This window comes from Eubalaena glacialis, chromosome 6 (genome assembly GCF_028564815.1).
Source record: "Eubalaena glacialis isolate mEubGla1 chromosome 6, mEubGla1.1.hap2.+ XY, whole genome shotgun sequence".
In the NCBI taxonomy this organism is placed as follows: domain Eukaryota; kingdom Metazoa; phylum Chordata; class Mammalia; order Artiodactyla; family Balaenidae; genus Eubalaena; species Eubalaena glacialis.
Genome location: NC_083721.1, coordinates 129,502,893 through 129,514,564, shown reverse-complemented (window position 1 = coordinate 129,514,564; position 11,672 = coordinate 129,502,893).

The window sequence follows — 11,672 nt, the reverse complement described above, 5'->3', positions numbered from 1 at the left end:
TCTCCTGACATGAATTTCTCCTCCAGTTTCTACATCAGTTTTCTCCTTCCTTATACACCAAAACTGTTGTATTAGTCAACTATACCTACATTCTCTAATTTCCCTCCTCCCACTCTCTCTTGCACCCACTCCAATCAGTCTTGTGTCCATGCCAGTCATCTATAAGCACTCTCATTAAGGTCACCAGTGACCCCCACATTATGAAATCCAGGGGTTAATTCTCAGTCCTCATGGACATCATATGACACAGCCAATCTCTCTCTCTCTCTTTAAACATTTTCCCCTGTGGCATCCAAGATCTCACACTCTCCTCATCTATTGCTTCTCTTTCTCAGTTTCTTTATCTGTTTGCTCTTTTTTCTGAAGGTTGGACTATCCCAGGACCTTGTTGTTGACCTTATTTTTTCCCATCAACCTTCTGTCTTCTTTTAAGTGCCATCTGTATGTTGGTGACTCCCAGATATGAGTCTCCCTCCTGTAGCTTTCCCAATAACATCCAACTACATTGTCAGCATTTTCTCCTGGATATCTGTTAAGTTGAACCATATACAGTTTTCATTTTTGTAGGTCAGAATGGTTGAATAGTATCGATTTTATATAAGTCAATCTAATAGGTCACCATGTCCTGCCTGCTGTGGGCTGCACACGGTAGGTAGGACGTCACCCCAGGACCTTGCTTCAGATGTAAATGTTTAAATGTTCAGTAAATCGGAGGAAAAAAACATGGATTTTTAGAAACTGAAGAGCAAATTAAGCAGCATAAGCAGCATTTGGGGGCTTGTCAGGAATGCAGAATCTCAGGCCCCATTCCAGACCTCCTGAATCATGACCTGCCTTTTAACAAGATCCCTAACAATGTCCGTGGCTTCTCTCCATGACGATTCCGGACTCATGGCCCTGGCAATCTTGGGAAAACCTCATCCAATTTCTTAGATCCAGATCCTGGGGCCTCCCTTTCCCCAGCATCACCCCCACCCAGCCTGGATGCATTGACCCAACCATATCCTAGAACATGCACTCCAGTGCTGGACACCTCATGCCAAACAACCAGCAAGACAGGAACACAGCCCCACCCATCAGCAGACAGGCTGCCTAAAGTCATAATAAGCTCACAGACACCCCAAAACACACCACCTAATGCAGCCCTGCCCTTCAGAGGGAAGAGCCTCAGCTCCACCCTCCAGAGTGCAGGCACAAGTCCCTCCCACCAGTGAGCCTACACAAACCCTTGGACCAACCTCACTCACGAGGGGGCAGACAACAGAAGCAAGAGGAGCAACAACCCTGCAGCCTGTGGAAAGGAGACCATAAACACAGTAGGTTAGACAAAATGAGACAACAGAGAAATATGTTGCAGACAAAGGACCGAGGTAAAATCCGACAAGACCAAATAAATGAAGAGGAAATAGGATATCTACATGAAAAAGAATGCAGAGTAATGATAGTATAGATGATCCATGATCTCGGAAATAGAATGGAGGCCTGGATCCAGAAGATATAAGAAATGTTTAACAAGGACCTAGAAGAACTAAAGAACAAAGAATCAGTGATGAACAACACAATAACTGAAATGAAAAATACACTGGAAGGAATCAATAGCAGAACAATTGAGGCAGAAGAACAGATAAGTGAGCTGGAAGATAGAATGGTGGAAATAACTGCCACAGAGCAGAATAAAGACAGAAGAATGAAAAGAAATGAGGACAGGCTCAGAGACCTCTGGGACAACATTAAACACACCAGCATTCGAATTATAGGGGTCCCAGAAGAAAAGGGAAAGGGCCAGAGAAAATATTTGAAGAGATTATAGTTGAAAACTTCCCTAATATGGGAAAGGAAACAGTCAATCAAGTCCAGGAAGCACAGAGCATCCCATACAGGATAAACCCAAGGAGAAACATGGCGAGACACATACTAATCAAACTAACAAAAATTAAATACAAAGAAAAAATATTAAAAGCAGCAAGGGAAAATCAACAAATAACCTACAAGGGAATACCTCTGAGGTTATGAACTGATTTTTCAGCAGAAACTTCAGGCCAGAAGGGAGTGGCAGGACATATTTAAAGTGATGAAAGGGAAAAACCTACAACCAAGATTACTCTACCTACCAAGGATCTCATTCAGATTCGATGGAGAAATCAAAAGCTTTAAAGACAAGCAAGAGCTAAGAGAATTCACCACCAAACAAGCTTTACAACAAAGGCTAAAGGAACTTCTCTAGGCGGGAAGCGCAAGAGAAGAAAAAGACCTAAAAGAACAAACCCAAAACAGTTAAGAAAATGGTAATAGGAACATACATATCGATAATTACCTTAAATGTAAATAGATTAAATGCTCCAACAAAAAGACACAGACTAGCTGAATGGATACAAAAACAAGACCCGTATACATGCTGTCTAAAGAGACCCACTACAGACCTAGGGACACATACAGACTGAAAGGGTATGGAAAAAGGCATTCCATGCAAATGTGAATCAAAAGAAAGCTGGAGTAGCAGTACTCATATCAGACAAGATAGACTTTAAAATAAAGACTATTACAAGAGACAAGGAAAGACACTATATAATGATCAAGGGGTCAATCCAGGAAGAAGATATAATAATTGTAAATATTTATGCACCCAACATAGGAACACCTCAATACATAAGCCAAATGCTAACAGCCATAAAAGGGGAAATTGACACAATAATAGTGGAGGACATTAACACCCCACTTACCCCAATGGACAGATCATCCAGACAGAAAATAAATAAGGAAACACAAGCTTTAAATGACAAAACAGACCAAATTGACTTTAATTGATATTTACAGGACATTCCATCTGAAAGCAGGAGAATACACTTTCTTCTCAGCTGCACACGGAACATTCTCCAGGATAGATCATATCTTGGGTCACAAATCAAGCCTTGGTAAATTTTAGAAAATTACAATTGTATCAAGCATGTTTTCTGACCACAACGCTATGAGATTAGAAATCAATTATAGGAAAAAAATGTAAAAAATACAAACACATATAGGCTAAACAATATGCTACTAGATAACCAAGAGATCACTGAAGAAATCAAAGAGGAAGTCAAAAAATACCTAGAGACAAATGACAAGGAAAACACGATGATCCAAAACCTATGGGATGCAGCAAAAGCAGTTCTAAGAGGGAAGTTTATAGCAATACAATCCTACCTCAAGAAACAAGAAAAATCTCAAATAAACAACTTAACCTTACACCTAAAGCAACTAGAGAAAGAAGAACAAACAAAACCCAAAGTTAGTAGAAGGAAAGAAATCATAAAGATCAGAGCAGAAATAAATGAAATAGAAACAAAGAAAACAATAGTAAAGAACAATAAAACTAAAAGCTGGTACCTTGAGAAGATAAACAAATTGTTAAACCTTTAGCCAGACTCATCAAGAAAAAAAGGGAGAGGACACAAATCAATAAAATTAGACATGAAAAAGGAGCAGTTACAACTGATGCTGCAGAAATACAAAGGATCATAAAAGACTACTCAAGCTACTTTATGCCAATAGAATGGACAACCTGGAAGAAACGGACAAATTCTTAGAAAAGTACAACCTTCCAAGACTGAACCAGGAAGAAATAGAAAATATGAACAGACCAATCACAAGGAATGAAATTGAAACTGTGATTAAAAATCTTCCAACAAACAAAAGTCCAGGACCAGATGGCTTCACAGGCGTATTCTATCAAACGTTTAGAGAGGAGCTAACACCTATCCTTTTCAAACTATTCCAAAAATTTCAGAGGGAGGAACACTCCCAAACTCATTCTATGAGGGCACCATCACCCTGATACCAAAACCACACAAAGATATCACAGAAAAAGAAAATTACAGGCCAATATCACTGATGAACATAGATGCAAAAATCCTCAACAAGATACTAGCAAACCAAATCCAACAACGCATTAAAAGGATCATACACCATGATCAAGTGGGATTTATCCCAGGGATACAAGGATTCTTCAATATATACAAATCAATCAATGTGATATGCCATATTAACAAACTGAAGAAAAAAAACCATATGATCATCTCAATAGATGCAGAATACGCTTTTGACAAAATTCAGCACCCATTTATGATAAAAAAAACTCTCCAGAAAGTGGGCATAGAGGGAACCTACCTCGATATAATAAAGCCCATATATGACAAACCCACAACAAACATTATTCTCAGTGGTGAAAACTGAAAGCATTTCCACTAAGTTCAGGAACAAGACTACGGTGTCCAGTCTCACCACTTTTATTCAACATAGTTTTGGAAGTCCTAGCCATGGCAATCAGAGAAGAAAAAGAAATAAAAGGAATCCAAATTGGAAAAGAAAAAGTAAAACTGTCACTGTTTGCAGATGACATGATACTATTCATAGAAAATCCTAAAGATGCCACCAGAAAACTACAGAGCTAATCAATCAATTTAATAAAGTCACAGGATACAAATCTAATACACAGAAATCTCTTGCATTCCTATACACTAACAATGAAAGATCAGAAAGAGAAATTAAGGAAACAATCCCATTTACCATTGCAACAACAACAACAAAATACCTAGGAATAAACCTACCTAAGGAGGCAAAAGACCTGTACTCAGAAAACTGTAAGACACTGAGTAAAGAAATCAAAGATGACACAAACAGATAGAGAGATATACCATGTTCTTGGATTGGAAGAATCAATATTGTGAAAATGACTGTACTACCCAAAGCAATCTACAGATTCAATGCAACCCCTATCAAATTACAAATGGCATTTTTCACAGAAATAGAACAAAATTTTACAGTTTGTATGGAAACACAAAAGACCACAAATAGCCAAAGCAATCTTGAGAAAGAAAAACGGAGCTGGAGAAATCAGTCTCCCTGGCTTTGTACTATACTACAAAGCTACAGTAATCAAGACAGTGTGGTACTGGCACAAAAACAGAAATATAGATCAATGTAACAGTATAGAAAGCACAGAAATAAACTCACACACCTATGGTCACCTAATCTATGACAAAGGAGACAAAAATATACAATGGAGAAAAACAGACTTTTCAATAAGTGGTGCTGTGAAAACTGGACAGCTACATGTAAAAGAATGAAATTAGAACACCCCCTAACACCATACACAAAAATAAACTCAAAATGGATTAAATACCTAAATGGAAGGCCAGACACTATAAAAATGTTAGAAGAAAACATAGGCAGAACATTCTTTGACATAAATCGCAGCAAGATCTTTTTTGACCCACCTCCTAGTGTAATGAAAACAAAACCAAAAATAAACAAATGCGACCCAGTTAAACTTAAAAGCTTTTGCACAGCAAAGGAAACCATAAACAAGACGAAAAGACAACCCTCAGAATGGGAGAAAATACTTGGAAATGAAGCAACTGACAAAGGATTAATCTCCAAAATATACAAGCAGCTCATGCAGCTCAATATCAAAAAAACAGACAACCTAATCAAAAAATGGGCAGAAGACCTAAATAGTCATTTTTCCAAAGAAGAAATAAATATGGCCAAAAAGCACATGAAAAGATGTTCAACATCACTAATTATTAGAGAAATGCAAATGAAAACTTCAATTAGGTATCACATCACACCAGTCAGAATGGCCATCATCAAAAAATCTACAAACAAATGCTGGAGTGGGTGTGGAGAAAAGGGAACCCTCTTGCACTGTTGGTGGGAATGTAAATTGATACAGCCACTATGGAGAACAGTATGGAGGTTCCTTAAAAAACTAAAAATAGAACTACCATATGACCCGGCAATCCCACTACTGGGCATATACCCAGGGAAAACGGTAATTCAAAAAACAGATGCACCCCAATGTTCACTGCAGCAATATTTACAATAGCCAGGACGTGGAAGCAACCTAAGTGTCCATCAACAGAGGAATGGATAAAGAAGATGTGGTACATATATACAATGGAATATTACTTAGCCATAAAAAGGAACAAAATTGTGTCATTTGCAGAGACGTGGATGGACGTGGATGTACTGTCATACAGGGTGAAGTAAGTCAGAAACAGAAAAACAAATATTGTATATTAATGCATATATGTGGAATCTAGAAAAATGGTATAGATGATTTTATTTGCAAAGCAGAAATAGAGACACAGCTATAGAGAACAAATGTATGGATACCGAGGGGGAAAGGGGGGTGGGTGGGAGGAATTGGGAGACTGGGATTGGCACATATATGGTATTGATACTATGTATAAAATAGATAACTAATGAAAACATACTGTATAACATAGGGAACTCTACTTAATACCCTGTGGTGACCTAAATGGGAAGGAGATCCAAAAAAGAGGGGTATATGTATATGTATAGATGAATCATTTTGCTCCAATAAAATTAATTTAAAAAATCTAATGGCAGCCCAAACTTCAGGTCCAAATTTGAACTCATATTTCCCCAAACCTGATATTTTCAAAGTGTTTCCCATCACGGTAATGGTACTTCCTTCCTTTTGCTCAAGCCAAAAACTTGGAATTGTCCTTGAAAGTCTTTCTTTCACATCCATTCCATCTAGATATCTGGGACCATAGCACTTCTTACCATCCCTCCTGCTTCCACCCTGTTGCCATTTTCATCCCTTTAGTGAATTACCATAGAAACCTCCTAAGTGGTCTCCTCCCCTCTCTTCTTTGTCTCTTTTCAGGCTAGTCTCCATGCAATAGCTAGAGTGGTTCTGTTAAACCATAAGTCAGATCATGTCACTCCTCTGCTCAAACATGTCCAGTTTCACTCAGGGTCAAAGCCCATGTTTTTATTTTATTTATTTATTTATTTTAAAAATAAATTTATTTATTTTAGGCTGCATTGGGTCGTCATTGCTGTGCGCGGGCTTTCTGTAGTTGCGGCGAGCGGGGGCTGCTCTTCGTTGCAGTACGCGGGCTTCTCTTGCGGTGGCTTCTCTTGTTACAGAGCACGGACTCTAGGCACGCAGGCTTCAGTAGTTGTGGCTTGCAGGCTCTAGAGCGCAGGCTCAGTAGTTGTGGTGCACGGGCTTAGTTGCTCCGCAGCATGTGGGATCTTCCTGGATCAGGGCTCGAACCCATGTCCCCTGCTTTGGCAGGCAGGTTCTTAACCACTGCGCCACCAGGGAAGTCCAAAACCCATGTTTTTATATGGGCCTATAGGGCTCTATATGATCTGGACATCCCACCTCCATTACATCAGACTGCACCTCCTATCACTCTCCCCGCTTGCTCCTTCTGTTACAGCTGCCTGGCCTCTGTGATTTTCCTAGAAATTGACAGACATACTTACAGATTTTGCAGTTGTTCCTCTTATATCCATCTATCTGCATGGTTCCTCACTCCTTTCAGACTGTTACTCAAAAAGCCCCATCTAAGGCTTTCCCTGATAGTCTCTGACCCTCTACCTCCTCTTAATTTTTAGCACTTTTGAGTGTTTAACATTCTGTGCATTTTCATTATGTCTTGTTTATCTTCTGTATTCTCTTCACCAGAGTATAAGCTCACGATTGCAGTGATTTTTAACTGTTTTTCTCTTTGCTGTATTTCCAGTTTTGGAACACTCTCAGCTATATACTGGACACATAAAAACATATATGGAATAAATGAATGCTTTTTTTTTCTTTTATCAGTTACGACCATTCTCATTCATCATGAATCTCTTCAAATATTGCCCTTTATTTCATTTTCTGTATTTCTACTCTCTGAAACTTCACCAGTCATATGTTAGAACTTACTTTCCTCTGATAACTCTTATTCTCTTTTTGTTATTTTTGTGTCTGTGCCCTTTTATGGTAAATTATAGGTAGTTTCCATAACTCTTCTGCTGTTTCTAATCATTTAAATGCATAAATTGTATTCCTATTTAAATGTTTGTATAGCATAGCTCTGGAAGTTCATTTTAACCAATTAAAAAAACCGGTTATGTCATTTTTGATAGTTTCTTGTTTCTTAGCCTCATTTTGTCCTTCTTTTATTTTGCTGAAAAAATTATATATACCTTTAAAATAGTATGGATCTGGTGAATATCTTCATTGTTTGAGGAGCTGATTTTACTATTTCTTCTTTAAGCTGTCTCTCATTTACGTTGACTTGTTACCTAAGTCTCTGCTTTGGATTGTGAGGTTATGCTCACTGGAACTTTATTTTTTTGAGAGAACTTTGAGGCCTAGGGATAAGGGGTATTCTCTCAGAGAGGACTTGGGTTGCTTTGGGAAGTTCCCAGAAGCATCAAGGAGGGAAGCCTTTGCACTCAGTTCTTAGTCCGTCTCTCTCTTTTGTCCCTCCCGGCTATTGACTTCCTTTCCTTCCTGTCACTTTTCCTTCTTCCCTTTCTCCTTCCTCTCTTACTTCCTTGTTTCTTTTTTCATACAGACAGAGTGAGTTCTAGACCAACGTCCTATGAGGGCCAACCTTGGTTTGCACCTCTATTGGTCTAAGTGGCTTACCTGGTCAAGTGACCAAGACCCTCACTCTTGAGGGGAATGAGCTCCTGGTAAACAATGGATTATTTGGGTACCAAACGTATACTTCCCTGCCCTCACTGTGAAATTCGCAGAGGAACCTTAATTTCCCCCTTCCTTCAGAGATGAGGTTGGGATAGGCAAAATTTCCTAGAATTTCCCTTTGAAGATTGAGTTCTTTTACTTCACCTACTGGTAGAGTCATATTTGGGGGGGTCTGAAATCTATTCAGAAGTTCTCCAATGTAAGAGTGTTCCCATCCTGTGTATATACTTAGGTTTGCTTCCTGATCCCCATGTTTGGTTCATAAAACCAAAGTTCTAGGCCACCGTGGACTTCTAGTCATTTTGGTCTCTCAGTTTTTCTTTATTTGCCAGAAATTTGGTGATTTTAAAGAATATTTAAAAAATGTGTCTAGCACTTTTACATGTTTTGTTCATGAGGCTTTTCTTTGGAAATTCTAGTCCAAAATGGAAGTCTTCAGTTATTTATTTAGGCATAGAGTGTGATGCTCTGGAGAAATGAAAGTCACTGTTTGCAGAAATAGAATCATTATCCTAGGCTGGGACTTGAGACTAATCAATTGCTGATTCTTTATTCTGAGCCATATGGGAGGGAACATGGTATAGTGTAAGTGTGTGTGTGTGTGTGTGTGTGTATGAGTGTGAATTCTGGTCAAGCTGTTAATCATTATGGGGAGGGAGTATTCTTTCTTCTGCAGACAGTTAATATTGACAGGAATAATATTAAACAAAGATGTCAGCTCTCAAAATAACTAAAAAACTTTACAAGGTCCAAATGCAGTGGAAGTGCAGGTGCACAGGTGACACTGGGGTTCACTCAAGGAACTGAATCTCAAAACATGTGGTGACAGCTGGGCTTTCAGCTCCTTTGAGAGGGCTGAAATTCTGCCCTTCTGCCTGTCAGTCATTGACCAAGTACTGACCATTTGGAGCTGGCTGCTGTAGAGGTTGTGGTTTGGCTTCCAGGGCAGGTTGCTACAGAAGCTGTGGGTCAGTGTTGTATTGTCATATATGATCTGGTCATTGTTTGTTTGTGTATTCAGTTTCTCAGCCGCCCCCCTCCTTTTGATCATTCTCATCCTTGCAAGAGGTGGATCACTTCAGGGAAGGGTAGAGATCTTCTTTTGGTTGTTGTTGTTGTTTTTTTGTTTTTAACATCTTTATTGGAGTATAATTGCTTTACAATGGTGTGTTAGTTTCTGCTTTATAACAAAGTGAATCAGTTATACATATACATATGTCCCCATATCTCTTCCCTCTTGCGTCTCCCTCCCTCCCACCTTCCCTATCCCACCCCTCTAGGTGGTCACAAAGCACCGAGCTGATCTCCCTGTGCTATGCGGCTGCTTCCCACTAGCTATCTGTTTTACGTTTGGTAGTGTATATATGTCCATGCCACTCTCTCACTTTGTCCCAGCTTAAAGGGTAGAGATCTTGACCTTCACTGCTTAGGGATTGTTCCTTCATCTCCATGGTTAATAGTATTGCAAGATCTTCTTGATCTTTTTATACCATCCTGGCTATCATCTGATGAAGGAATGGCTGTGCAGAAGCATTGAAGACTGGATAGAACTCAACAGACCAGCATTATGACCACTGTGACAAAAACAAGAACAACTAACAGTCCTTTTATTAGTTGTTTTAGAACCAGGGACCCCAATTGCCCTACTCAATCCAAGAAAACAAACCCCATAGGCCATAAGGATCAGCCTTAGAGAGCCAACTAGCTTTTTCTTTGGGGTGACGTATAGTCTGTTCCAACTTATCTCTTGCATTGATCCAAGTCCAGCAAAAATATTAGCAATGGTACAAATGCCTTAATGACCAACTAATAAGAAATCTACAGTAATGCATTTTTCATCACTAGCTGTGCCAATAAGTTGAAATTGATCTGTATTCCATCTGCGATAGAGGAGATATCATTAATAATTTTGCCAGCGTTAGTGATAAGTTTCTTGTAGGATTTTCTATTTGTCTGTTTCTCACCGGTGAGAACACTGCTCGAATTGTTTGCATAAACTATGAGTCAGTAATTCTTCCACATTGAATGCCTCATAACCAAGAGTGGCCTCATTTTGGAGCTTACGTCTGAGTCACAATTTCCAGCCATAGTGGTTTATAGAATTGGGGGCTCAGTGTACAGACAAGTGTCAGAATATGTTCCTAAAGCATGTGACGATTAGCTTGAGACAAACAGGATCAGGCATCCTGGTCACACAGGAGTAATATCCAGTGGGGTCACATGGTGAGCTAAGAAAAAGGGAGTTGTTCACAGCACAAGGTCAGAACAAAGGCCTTACATTAGCCTGGGTTAAATATGTGTTTTCTTTTTTAAAATATTTAAATATTTAAATATTTATTTATTTATTTAGACTGCGCCGAGTCTTAGTTGCGGCATGTGGGATCTTTTTATTTGCGGCATGCAGACTTCTTAGTTGCAGCGTGTGAACTCTTAGTTGCTGCATGCGTGCAGGATCTAGTTCCCCAACCAGGGATCAAACCCAGGCTCCCTGCACTGGGAGCACGGAGTCTTACCCAGTGGACCACCAAGGAAGTCCCTCATGTGGTTTTGATTTGCATTTCCTTGATATTAATGTTGTTGAGTACTTTTTCATGTATCTGTTGGCCTTTTGTATGTCTTCTTTTAAAAAATGCCTACTCAGAACTTTTGCTCATTTTTAAATGGGCTTAAAAAATTTATTTTTTTACTATTGTTTGAGTCCCTTATATATTTTGAATATTAACTGCATGTCAGATGTATGGTTTGCAAATATCTTCTCTAATTCCGTGTGCTACCTTTTCATTCTGTTGTTTCCTTTGCTGTGCAAAAGCTTTTTAGTTTGATGGAAACTCACTTGACTATTTTTGCTTTAATGCCTGTGCTTTTGATGTCATATCCAGCAAATCAATGCCCAGACCAATGTCAAGAAGCTTTTTCTCTATGCTTCCCTGTAGTAGTTTTAATGTTTCAGTTCTTATGTTTAAATCAATCCATTTGAGTTGATTTTTGTATATGGTATCAGATAAGAGTCCAACTTCATTGTTCTACTTGTGGATATGCAGTTTTCCAACACCATTTGTTGAAGAGACTATCATTTGCCTATTTTGTATTCTTGCCACCCTTTTTGAACATCAGTTGACTGAAAATGTGTGGATTTATTCTGGGCTCTCTATTCTATTGCATTAGCCTG